The sequence below is a fragment of the Salvelinus sp. IW2-2015 genome, linkage group LG24 (assembly GCF_002910315.2).
Source record: "Salvelinus sp. IW2-2015 linkage group LG24, ASM291031v2, whole genome shotgun sequence".
NCBI classification, from domain to species: domain Eukaryota; kingdom Metazoa; phylum Chordata; class Actinopteri; order Salmoniformes; family Salmonidae; genus Salvelinus; species Salvelinus sp. IW2-2015.
The window spans coordinates 8,770,491-8,783,173 of record NC_036864.1 but is presented as its reverse complement, the minus strand read 5'-3'; the positions used below and the strand labels follow the sequence as shown (position 1 = coordinate 8,783,173).

Here is a 12,683-nt window from a genome sequence, read left to right as displayed (position 1 = left end):
ACACACACACACACACACACACACACACACACACACACACACACACACACACACACACACTTTGAAGACACATTATACCTTGTCCAAGTAACAGTCTCCCACGGGCAAATTAAACAGTTCTCACCTTGAGGAGACACATTAGTGGAATTATGTTAGACCTGGAACACACACACACAAATGCACACACATAAAACTCACTAAAGGTCAGATACATTTTCAAGTGACCTAATTTTGGATGGTTGAAAAGAGACTGAACTGCATTTCAGCTGGTTCCTGCTGTGTGCTTTATAAGGTTCCTTCCCCGTAGATTTAGAGAAATTACATTGGTGTGTGTGATCAGATCTCACCCTGCTTGTCTCATTAAATCTGTATCTTTTGTTTATGCTTATTATGACGTATCTGTTTACACAGTGACTTTGATCGTTGCAGAATGAAGGCGTACACATTTTTTTTCCCACTCCACGCAAACTGTATTCCACTCGACTCTTTCGCTAGGGACTGAGGAAATATTCTGTTTTGCTTACAACATTATTCTTGTTTCATTGCTTTTTCTCCACTGCATTGTATTTTATTTTAATTTGATTGAACCTTTATTTTGACAGGGAGTCGATGCTAAGACCAAGGTCTCTTTTCCAGATGAGCCCTTTTTAGCACAAGAATACACATAAAAATACACTATACACATTAAACTACACATCCAAGAAATTGGAGTTAAAAAATCACAATAATGGATTTATTTTAACTGCAGATAATACTGTTATAAAGGGCCTTTCCTTAGTAGGTGACATCAGAGGTCACCATGTCGGAGAAGTGGGTGCTCAGGATGATAGACGAGTTTCCCACTAGTAATTAACAGTTGGAGGGCTGTTCAAGTGGATTGTTTCCAGTCATATGTGGTATATTCCCACTTCCCACTTGGTTACGAACGCACCATGACACTGCCTCTTTAAGTGCCAGATGCACAGTTGTGACTCTCAGAAAGAGAGCTTGACTGTAGCATGGGACATCAACCATTCCAGGTTAATGTAATGGGCTGTACCTGTTAAGTGCCTTCACAGTGTGCATTGGCCAATTCATTGACAGCTTTGGCTTGCATATATAGAGCGGGTACTACCTGTTTGCTGAAATGAATGCAAGAGGGAAGTTTGTAACGTGGCTCGAGCACATTCACAAGGTGCTGAAACCCTCTGCTCTCAACCACCGAGAATGGATGCATACCTGCGGCTATAAACCAAAGACTAAACAAATATAAACATAGTCCACCTATCACTCCTGTAATTTCTTTGGTCCAGTCAGAATCAGCTGCCAAGGAATGCTTGAATGCAGAGGTGAGACGATGTTAAGTTTCTTTGCGTTTCCGTCTTGCTCCGGTATACTGGGGTGATGTCAGCGTATGTGTCAACATATTTGAGGTGTTGGCAGATGCATAGGACATTCTCGTTGAGCAGTGGCGACATTCTGTTAACGTTTTATCCACAACTCTCTGTCCATCTGTGTTGTAATCTATTCCCAAACGGGAGATTTAAACGATGACGGAAGATCCCCCAATTCTGTTTTATCGACCCCCACCACTCACCACCGTACAGAACTAGCTCCCAGCTGCACTTTACCAAAGGACAGTTTGAAATGAGCCAATTAAGATTTTAATTTTGATTACAACATAGGCTCGAGTTGTTTGAACGGAATAGACTGAGAAGAAGATTCCAGCTCAGATTTAATGAAGAGGCGTAGGCCTACACATTTGACACGTATTGATTTAGCACATGCTCTTATCCAGGGCGACTTACAGTAGTGAGTGCATACATTTTCATACTTTTTTCACTCGTACTGGTCCACTGCAGGAATCGAACCCACAACCCTGGTGTTGCAAGGCCCATGCTCTACCAACTGAGCTACACAGGACATGTGTTCAGTCGGGTTCACAGTGTGAACCGAACTTTGATGCAGAATGCAGTGATGTGTATTGAACCTATCGCCTGCAATACATAATAACTGCGTCCAATGGCTTCAATACAGTGGCAGCTGCATTCATAAAGACAATATCACCCTAGTCTATAACCGGTATGAATGTCGACTGAATAATTTTGTTTCTGCTATTTAATGAAATAAAACATGTCATTATTGAGTGTGATGCTGTGATGGTTGTTTTTTTTCTTTAATGTTTTGTGACTGGGTTGGTGGCAGTCAAAATGATTGACAGCACTTTCTTCCTATCAGACGCAGACTCCATGGAGGAAGAGGCAGACTTTAATTGGGAGGAGTACCTAGAGGAGACGGGGGCGACCGCTGCACCCCACACCGCTTTCAAACATGTGAGTGAGAAACACACGTTTACATTTCCATAACCCCCACAACATCTTGTAAATACTGTTGTTGAATGAGTGGCAATCACTCAAATCCCTTTAAACATGTGTTTGAGTGAGAATGTACCTTAGCTAATGATGTTAAACACTGTGTAGTTAGGCTCATAGGCTCAGTCATGACTTACTTGCTGAAGACCACACTCAAATACAGTCACATATTCAGAGTCACTGCTGTTGACTGAGACTCACATACCAGAGATGACATACCCTGCATCGTCATTGTTGCGTCTGTGCATTCGGAAAGTATTGAGACCCCTTGACTTGTTCCACATTTTGTTACGTTACAGCCTTATTCTAAAATGGATTAAATCGTTGTTTTCTCTCATCAATCTACACACAATACCCCATAATGACAAAGAAAAAACAGAAATACCACATTTACATTGGTATTCAGACCCTTTACTCAGTACTTTGTTAAAGCACCTTTGGCAGCGATTACAGCCTCAAGTCTTCATGGGTATGATGCTACAAGCTTGGCACACCTGTATTTTGGGAGTTTCTCCCATTCTTCTCCACAGATCCTCTCAAGCTCTGTCAGGTTGGATGGGGAGCGTCACTGCACAGCTATTTTCCGGTCTCTCCAGAGATGTTCGATTGGGTTCAAGTGCGGGCTCTGGCTGGGCCACTCAAGGACTTTCAGAGACGTGTCCCGAAGCCACTTCTGCATTGTTTTGGCTGTGTGCTTAGGGTCGTTGTCCTGTTGGAAGGTGAACCTTCACCCCAGTCTGAGGTCCTGAGCACTCTGCAGCAAGTTTAAATCAAGGAGCTCTCTGTACTTTGCTCCGTTCATCTTTCCCTCCATCCTAACTAGTCTCCCAGTCCCTGCCGCTGAAAAACATCCCCACAGCAGGATGCTGCCACCACTATGCTTCACCGTAGGGATGGTGCCAGGTTTCCTCCAGACGTGACGCTTGGCCTTCAGGCCAAAAAGTTCAATCTTGGTTTCATCAGACCAGAGAATCTTGTTTCTCATGGTCTGAAAGTCATCTAGGAGCCTTTTGGCAAACTKRAAGTGGGCTGTGGTGCCTTTTACTGAGGAGTGGCTTCCGTCCGGCCACTCTACCATAAAGGCCTGATTGGTGGAGTGCTGCGGAGATGATTGTCCTTTTGGAAGGTTCTCCCATCTCCACAGAGGAACTCTGGTGCTCTGTCAGAGTGACCATCGGGTTCTTGGTCACCTCCCTGACCAAGGCCCTTCTCACCCGATTGCTCAGTTTGGCCAGCTCTAGGAAGAGTCTTGGTGGTTCCAAACTTCTTTCATTTAAGAAGGATGGAGGCCACTGTGTTCTTGGGGACCTTCAATGCTGCAGACATTTTTTTGGTACCCTTCCCCAGATCTGTGCCTTGACACAATCCTATCTCGGAGCTCTACGGAAAATTCCTTCTACCTCATTGCTTGTTTTTTTAATCTGACATGCACTGTCAACTGTGGACAGTCGTGTGCCTTTCCAAATTATGTCCACTCAATTGAATTTAACACAGGTGGCCTCCAATCAAGTTGTAGAAACATCTCAAGGATGATCAATGGAAACAGGATGCACCTGAGCTCAATTTCGAGTCTCATAGCAAAGGGTCTGAATACTTATGCAAATAAGGTATTTGTGTTTTTTATTTTTTATATATTTGCAACAATTCTAAAAACATGTTTTTGCTCTGTTTATTATGGGGTATTGTGTGTAGATTGATGAGGATTTTTATTTATTTGATCCATTTTAGAATAAGGCTGTAACCTAACAGAATGTGGAAAAAGGGAAGGGGTCTGAATACTTTCGCCAATGTGCTGTGCACAGTGTATGTCTATTTTGGCGTCATACACGCGTAAATTCCTGTGTGACATTTAGCATTGATTCCATTTAATCCAACCCACACCAAACCACACCAACCAGCCGGCCTGAACACAACCCACACAATTACTCAGAGATTATGACTCAGGCTCCATGGAAGTTGGAAAAGATGGAAAAAGGCATGTATACCTTATATCCGTCAAACTCAACTCTGGACCTCGAAGCCAGTGCCACTGCCGTTTTCATTGTTCCCCTCTAAGGGACTGATTTAGACCTGGGACACCAGGTGGGTGCATTTAATTATCAGGTAGAACAGAAAACCAGCAGGTCTCTCGTTCTCGTAGGGTAAGAGTTGAATACCCCTCCCTGCCTTATATGTTAGAGTACTCCCCAGTCTTGCCTGGTGTAGTGTCAGACTGCCAGTAGTAGTAGTGAGAACAGATGTCTATCAGGCTTATCTTCAGGAGGCCCGGCACACAGCTGCCGGGGACTATGGGAAAAGGGAATGCATAAGTAGTCCTACATAATGTAGCAGAAAGAAAGGAGCGTACAGTATGGAAGTAGACTTTCAGTGGGTTTAATGACATTGACTGATTTCATAGATGCCAGTTTAAGCGGGCTCAATCTCTCTGTGTGAAGTCCGTGAGGGGTGCGCTGATGTGATTGCTCTTTTTTTTTTTGTGATTGCCCGGATTGCCCATATTTGAATGGGAGTGTTGTTGGTAAGTGGACTGAGTCACAGGAAAAAGAGCATGATTTCCCCTGAGAATGTGAAATGGTGAAATATCTCTCATGCTCTCAACAGACCTAGTGCCAATTGAAAAAGTGATTCATTGTGGGGTCTCTCTCTCTCTCTCTGTCTCTCTCTCTCTTTGTCTCTCTCTCTCTTTGTCTCTCTCTCTTTGTCTCTCTGTCTTCTGTCTTTGTCTCTGTCTCTCTCTCTCTGCCTCTGCCTCTCTTACATAAGCCATCCAGTGTGATACAGCATATTTGCTTTGTTTTTATCAGGAAGTCATGAGGCCATTTGCATGGTTTTTAGTTCTAAGATGTTGGCTTTTTTCCAGTAACACAGGCAGTGTGTGCGCGTGCGTGCGTTTGTGTGTTGTGTTTTATATAATGGGTTTTAGATATGTGTGAGTGCAGCCTGTGGCTATGGTTGAAACACATTACATTATCCATTTCCTGGTACTAGCCCTTTAGACATGTTCTCTCTCTCTCTCTCGCTCATCCTCATGTTCTCTCTCTCGTCCTCATGTTCTCTCTCTCTCGTCCTCATGTTCTCTCTGTGAGACACTGTCCGTAAGTGGTTGAAAGATCAGTGGAACTTTAAAGAACCCTTGACCCTTGTGAACAAACAGATACATAAACAGATAGTGTGGGTGGGGAGATTTTAGAAATGACCTGTTCATTACCTGTGGCCCACCTGTGTTTTACTCTGTCAATCATGGCTCAGCGAGCCAGTAAGACGTCCCTCATTTTGCATGTAGACCTGTGATGTCATCCACTTTAGAACGTCAATGTATGGATGTGCTTTATCTCGCCCAATGCACTTGATTTACCTCTTAAGTGCAAGCCCATTAGAATCAAGCTCACCTATCAGTGTCAGTGAGGGCTGGCTCTTGTGTGACAGGGTGCTCTCTGATTGGTCCTCGCAGGTGGACATCAGCCTTCAGACCAGCTTCCAGCCGGGGATGAAGCTGGAGGTGGCCAATAAGAGCAGGCCAGACACTTACTGGGTGGCCACCATCGTCACCACCTGCAGCCAGCTGCTGCTGCTACGCTTCAGTGGCTACGGAGATGACCGCAAGGCCGACTTCTGGTGTGATGTCATGACCGCCGAACTCCACCCAGTAGGCTGGTGCACCCAGAACAACAAGACACTACAACCACCTGAAGGTAGGGGCACCACCTGGGAACACGCACGCACGCACACGGGGCTGTGAGTTAATATTTGATCACACAGACTTTTATATTTGCGTTTTACACTTGAAAACACATCTTAGCCTATAGTGAAAAAACACCCTCTTCATCTGCTGCTTTATAGCTCATATACTGAACACACACCTGTAGCTGGACTTTACCTGACCTCCTAGTATAATACAACACCTGTAGCTGGACTTTACCTTACCTCCTAGTATAATACAACACCTGTAGCTGGACTTACTCAGCCTCCTAGTATAATTAGTACAACACCTGTAGCTTTGGGACTTTACCTTACCTCCTAGTATTAATACAACACCTGTAGCTGGACTTTACCTTACTTCCTAGTATAATACAACACCTGTAGCTGGACTTTACCTGACCTCCTAGTATAAATACAACACCTGTAGCTGGACTTTCCTTGACCTCCTAGTATAATAACCACCTGTAGGCTGGACTTTACCTGGCCTCCTAGTATTAATACAACACCCGTAGCTGGACTTACTTGCTCCTAGTATAATACAACACCTGTAGCTGGACTTTACCTTGACCTCCTAGTATAATACAACACCTGTAGCTGGAAATTACCTGACTCCTAGTATAATACAACACCTGTATCTGGACTTTCCCTGACCTCCTAGTATAATACAACACCTGTATCTGGACTTTCCCTGACCTCCTAGTATAATATAACACCTGTATCTGGACTTTACCTGACCCTTAGTATAATACAATCAAGTTTATTTTATATAGCCCTTCGTACATCAGCTAATATCTCGAAGTGCTGTACAGAAAACCCAGCCTAAACCCCAAACAGCAAGCAATGCAGGTGTAGAAGCACGGTGGCTAGGAAAAACTCCCTAGAAAGGCCAAAACCTAGGAAGAAACCTAGAGGAGGAACCAGGCTATGAGGGGTGGCCAGTCCTCTTCTGGCTGTGCCGGGTGGAGATTATAACAGAACTATGCAAGATGTTCAAAAATGTTCATAAGTGACAAGCATGGTCAAATAATAATCATGAATAATTTTCAGTTGGCTTTTCATAGCGATCATTAAGAGTTGAAAATAGCAGTCTTGGGACAGGTGCGTTCCATAACCTCAGGCAGAACAGTTGAAAACTGGAATAGAGCAAGGCCAGGTGGACTGGGACAGCAAGGAGTCATCATGCCCGGTAGTCCTGACGTATGGTCCTAGGGCTCAGGTCCTCCGAGAGAGAGAAAGAAAAGAGAGAAGGAGAAGATTAGAGAGAGCCAAGATTTTCAAAATGTTCATAAATGACAAGCATGGTCAAATAATAATCAGGAATAAATGTCAGGTGCTTTTCATGAGCCGATCATTAAGAGTTGAAAACAGCAGGTCTGGGACAGGTAGGGGTTCCATAACCGCAGGCACAAACAGTTGAAACTGGAATAGCAAGCAAGGCCAGGCGGACTGGGACAGCATACAACACCTGTAGCTGGATTTTACCTGACCTCCTAGTATAATACAACACCTGATCTGGACTTTCCTGACCTCGCTAGTATAATACAACACCTGTATCTGGACTTTACCTGATCTCCTAGTATTAATACAAATCAAGTTATTTTATATAGCCCTTCGTACATCAGCTAATATCTCGAAGTGCTGTACAGAAACCCAGCCTAAAACCCCAAACAGCAAGCAATGCAGGTGTAGAAGCACGGTGGCTAAAAAAACTCCCTAGAAAGGCCAAAACCTAGGAAGAAACCTAGAGAGGAACCAGGCTATGAGGGTGGCAAGTCCTCTTCTGGCTGTGCCGGGTGGAGATTATAACAGAACTATGCCAAGATGTTCAAAATGTTCATAAGTGACAAGCATGGTCAAATAATAATCATGAATAATTTTCAGTTGGCTTTTCATAGCCGATCATTAAGAGTTGAAAATAGCAGGTCTGGGACAGGTTGCGGTTCCATAACCGCAGGCAGAACAGTTGAAACTGGAATAGTAGCAAGGCCAGGTGGACTGGGGACAGCAAGGAGTCATCATGCCGGTAGTCCTGACGTATGGTCCTAGGGCTCAGGTCCTCCGAGAGAGAGAAAGAAAGAGGAAGGAGAGAGAGAGAGCCAAGATTTTCAAAATGTTCATAAATGACAAGCATGGTCAAATAATAATCAGGAATAAATGTCAGGTGGCTTTTCATAGCCGATCATTAAGAGTTGAAAACAGCAGGTCTGGGACAGGTAGGGGTTCCATAACCGCAGGCAGAACAGTTGAAACTGGAATAGCAGCAAGGCCAGGCGGACTGGGGACAGCAATACAACACCTGTAGTTGATTTTACCTGACCTACTAAATAATACAACACCTGTAGCTGGACTTTACCTGACCTCCTAGTAATAATACTCACCTGTAGCTGGACTTTACCTGACCTCCTTGTATAAATGCAACACCCGTAGCTGGAATTACCAGGCCTCCTAGTATAATGCAACACCTTTAGCTGGATTTTACCTGACCTCCTAGTTTAATACAACACCTGTAGCTGGACTTTTCCTGACCTCCTAGTATAATACAACACCTGTAGCTGGACTTTACGTGACCTCCGAGTATAATACAAACCTGTTGCTGGACTTTAACTGACCTCTAGTATAATACAACACCTGTAGCTTGACTTTACATGACCTCCTAGTATAATACAACACTGTAGCTGGACTTTACCTGCCCTCCTAGTATAATACAACACCCGTAGCTGGACTTTACCTGACCTCCTAGTTTAATACAACATGTAGCTGGACTTTACCTGACCTCCTAGTTTCATACACAACCTGTAGCTGCACTTACCTGTCATCCTAGTATAATACACAACCTGTAGCTGGACTTTACCTGACCTCCTAGTATAATACAACACCTGTAGCTGGACTTTACCTGACCTCCTGTATAATATGCAACACCTAGCTGGAATTACCAGACTCCTAGTATAATGCAACACCTGTAGCTGGGACTTTACCTGACCTCCTAGTATAATACAACCCTGTAGCTGGACTTTACCTGACCTCCTAATATAATACAACACCCGTAGCTGGAATTACCTGACCTCTAGTATAATGCAACACCTATAGCTGATTTTACCCTGACCTCCTAGTATAATACAACACCTGTAGCTGGACTTTACCTGCCCTCTAGTATAATACAACAACCGTAGCTGGACTTTACCTGACTCCCTAGTAATATACAACACCCGTAGCTGAATTTACCTGACCTCCTAGTATATACAACACCTGTAGCTGGACTTTACCTGACCTCCTAGTATAATACAACACCCGTAGCTGGACTTACCCGACCTCCTAGTTAATACAACACCTGTAGCTGAATTACCGACCTCCTAGTATAATACAACACCTGTAGCTGGACTTATACCTGACCTCCTAGTTTAATACAACACCTGTAGCTGGACTTTACCTGACCTCCTAGTATAATACAACACCTGTAGCTGAACTTTACTGACCTCCTAGTATAATACAACACCTGTAGCTGGACTTTACCTGCATCCTAGTATAATACAACACCCGTAGCTGGACTTACCTGACCTCCTAGTATAATACAACACCCGTAGCTGGACTTTCCTGTCTCCTCCTGGTATAATACAACACTGTAGCTGGATTTTGCCTGACCTCCTAGTATAATACAACACCGTAGCTGGACTTACTTGATCCTCAGTATAATACACCACTAGCTGGACACCTGTAGCTGACCTCCGCGTATAAATACAACACCGTAGCTGAGACTTTACCTGTTTTTCCTAGTATAATACAACACCCGTAGCTGGACTTTACCTGATCTCCTAGTATAATGCAACACCTGTAGCTGGATTTTACCTGACCTCCTAGTATAAATACATTCACTGTAGCTGGACTTTACCTGACTCCTTGTATAATCAAACCACCGTAGCTGGATTACCTGACCTCCTAGTATAATGCAACACCTGTAGCTGGACTTTACCTGACCTCCTAGTATATACAACACCTGTAGCTGGACTTTACCTGACCTCCTAGTTAATACAAACACCTGTAGCTGACTTTTCCTGACTTCCTAGTATAATACAACACCTGTAGCTGACTTACGTGACCTCCGAGTATAATACAACACCCGTAGCTGGACTTTACTGCCCTCCTAGTATAATGAACTACTGTAGCTGGACTTTACCTGACCTCCTAGTATAAATACAACACCTGTAGCTGGACTTTACCTGACCTCCTAATATAATACACACCCGTAGCTGGATTACCTGACCTCCTAGTTAATGCAACACCTATATCTGAATTTACCTGACCTCCTAGTATAATACAACACCTGTAGCTGGACTTTACCCGACTCCTAGTATAATACAACAAATGTAGCTGGACTTTACCTGACCTCCTAGTATAATAACAACACCCGTAGCTGAACTTTACTTGACCTCCAGTATATATTCAACAGCCGTAGCTGGACACCTGTTGCTGACCTCCGTGTATAACACAACACCGTAGCTGGACTTTACCTGGCTTCTAGTATACAACAACACTGTAGCTGGACTTTACCTGACCTCCTAGTATAATACAACACCTGTAGCTGGACTTTACCTGACCTCTCTAGTATAATACAACACCTGTAGCTGGACTTTACCCGACCTCCTAGTATAATACAACCATGTAGCTGGACTTTACCTGACTCCTAGTATAATACAAACACCTGTAGCTGGACATTACCTGCCCTACCTAGTATAAATACAACAAATGTAGCTTGACTTTACATGACCTCCTAGTATAATACAACACCTGTAGCTGGACTTTACCTGCCCTCCTAGTATAATACACACCCGTAGCTGGACTTTAGCTCTGACCTCCTAGTATAATACAACAAATGTAGCTTGGACTTTACCTGACCTCGCTAGTATAATACAACACCTGTAGCTGGACTTTTACCTGCCTCCTAGTAATAATACAGCACCCGGTAGCTGGACTTTACTTGACTCCTAGTATAATCAACACCCGTAGTGGACTTTACCTGCCTCCTAAGTATAATACAACCCTTTAGCTGGACTTTACTTGACCTCCGCGTATAAACATACCCTGTAGCTGGACTTTACCTGACCTCCTAGTATAAATACAACACCTGTAGCTTGGATTTTTTACCTGACCTCCTAGTAAATACAAAACCTGTTGCTGGACTTTACCTGACCTCCTAGTATAATACACACCTGTAGCTGGACTTTACCTGACCTCCTAGTATAATAACACCTGTAGCTGATTTCCTGACCTCCTAGTATAATACAACACCTGTGCTGGACTTTACCTGACCTCCTAGTATAATACAACACCTGTACTGGACTTTACCCTGACCTCCTGTATAATACAACACCTGTAGCTGGACTTTCCCCTGACCTCCTAGTATAATACAACACCTGTATCTGGACTTTACCTGACCTCCTAGTATAATACAAATCAAGTTTATTTTATATATAGCCCTTCGTACATCAGCTAATATCTCGAAGTGCTGTACAGAAACCCAGCCTAAAACCCCAAACAGCAAGCAATGCAGGTGTAAGAAGCACGGTGGCTAGGAAAAACTCCCTAGAAAGGCCAAAACCTAGGAAGAACCTAGAGAGGAACCAGGCTATGAGGGGTGGCCAGTCCTCTTCTGGCTTGTGCCGGGTGGAGATTATAACAGAACTATGCCAAGATGTTCAAAATTTTCATAAGTGACAAGCATGGTCAAATAATAATCATGAATAATTTTCAGTTGGCTTTTTCATAGCCGATCATTAAGAGTTGAAAATGCAGGTCTGGGACAGGTTGCGGTTCCATAACCGCAGGCAGAACAGTTGAAACTGGATAGTAGCAAGGCCAGGTGGACTGGGGACAGCAAGGAGTCATCATGCCGGTAGTCCTGACGTATGGTCCTAGGGCTCAGGTCCTCCGAGAGAGAGAAAGAAAGAGAGAAGGAGAGAAGAGAGCCAAGATTTTCAAAATGTTCATAAATGACAAGCATGGTCAAATAATAATCAGGAATAAATGTCAGGTGGCTTTTCATAGCCGATCATTAAGAGTTGAAAACAGCAGGTCTGGGACAGGTAGGGGTTCCATAACCGCAGGCAGAACAGTTGAAACTGGAATAGCAGCAAGGCCAGGCGGACTGGGGACAGCAATACAACACCTGTAGCTGGATTTTACCCTGTAACCTCCTACTATAATACAAACATGTAGCTGGCAAATTACCTGGCCTCCTAGTATAATACAACACCTGTAGCTGGACTTTTACCTGACCTCCTAGTATAATACAACACCTGTAGCTGGACTTTACCTGGACTCCTAGTATAATACAACACCTGTAGCTGGACTTTACCTGACCTCCTAGTATTAATACAACACCTGTCATCTGGACTTTACATGACCTCTAGTATAATACAACACCTGTAGCTGGATTTTACCTGACCTCCTAGTATAATACAACACCTGTAGTGGATTTACCTGACCTCCTAGTTTAATACAAACCCGTAGCTGGATTAACCTGCCCTTCTCTAGTATAATACAACACCTGTAGCTGGACTTTACCTGACACTCCTAGTATAATCCTCAGTTTCAAACACCTGTGCTCCGCTTTTACCTGAACCTCCTAGTTAGATTAAT

General features: G+C 43.7%; 1 pseudogene; it reads left to right on the top strand.

Annotated features, from left to right (window-relative positions):
• The window catches only part of LOC111951361 (scm-like with four MBT domains protein 2), a 50,367-nt pseudogene that overhangs the window by 6,155 nt on the left and 31,529 nt on the right, over positions 1-12,683 (top strand).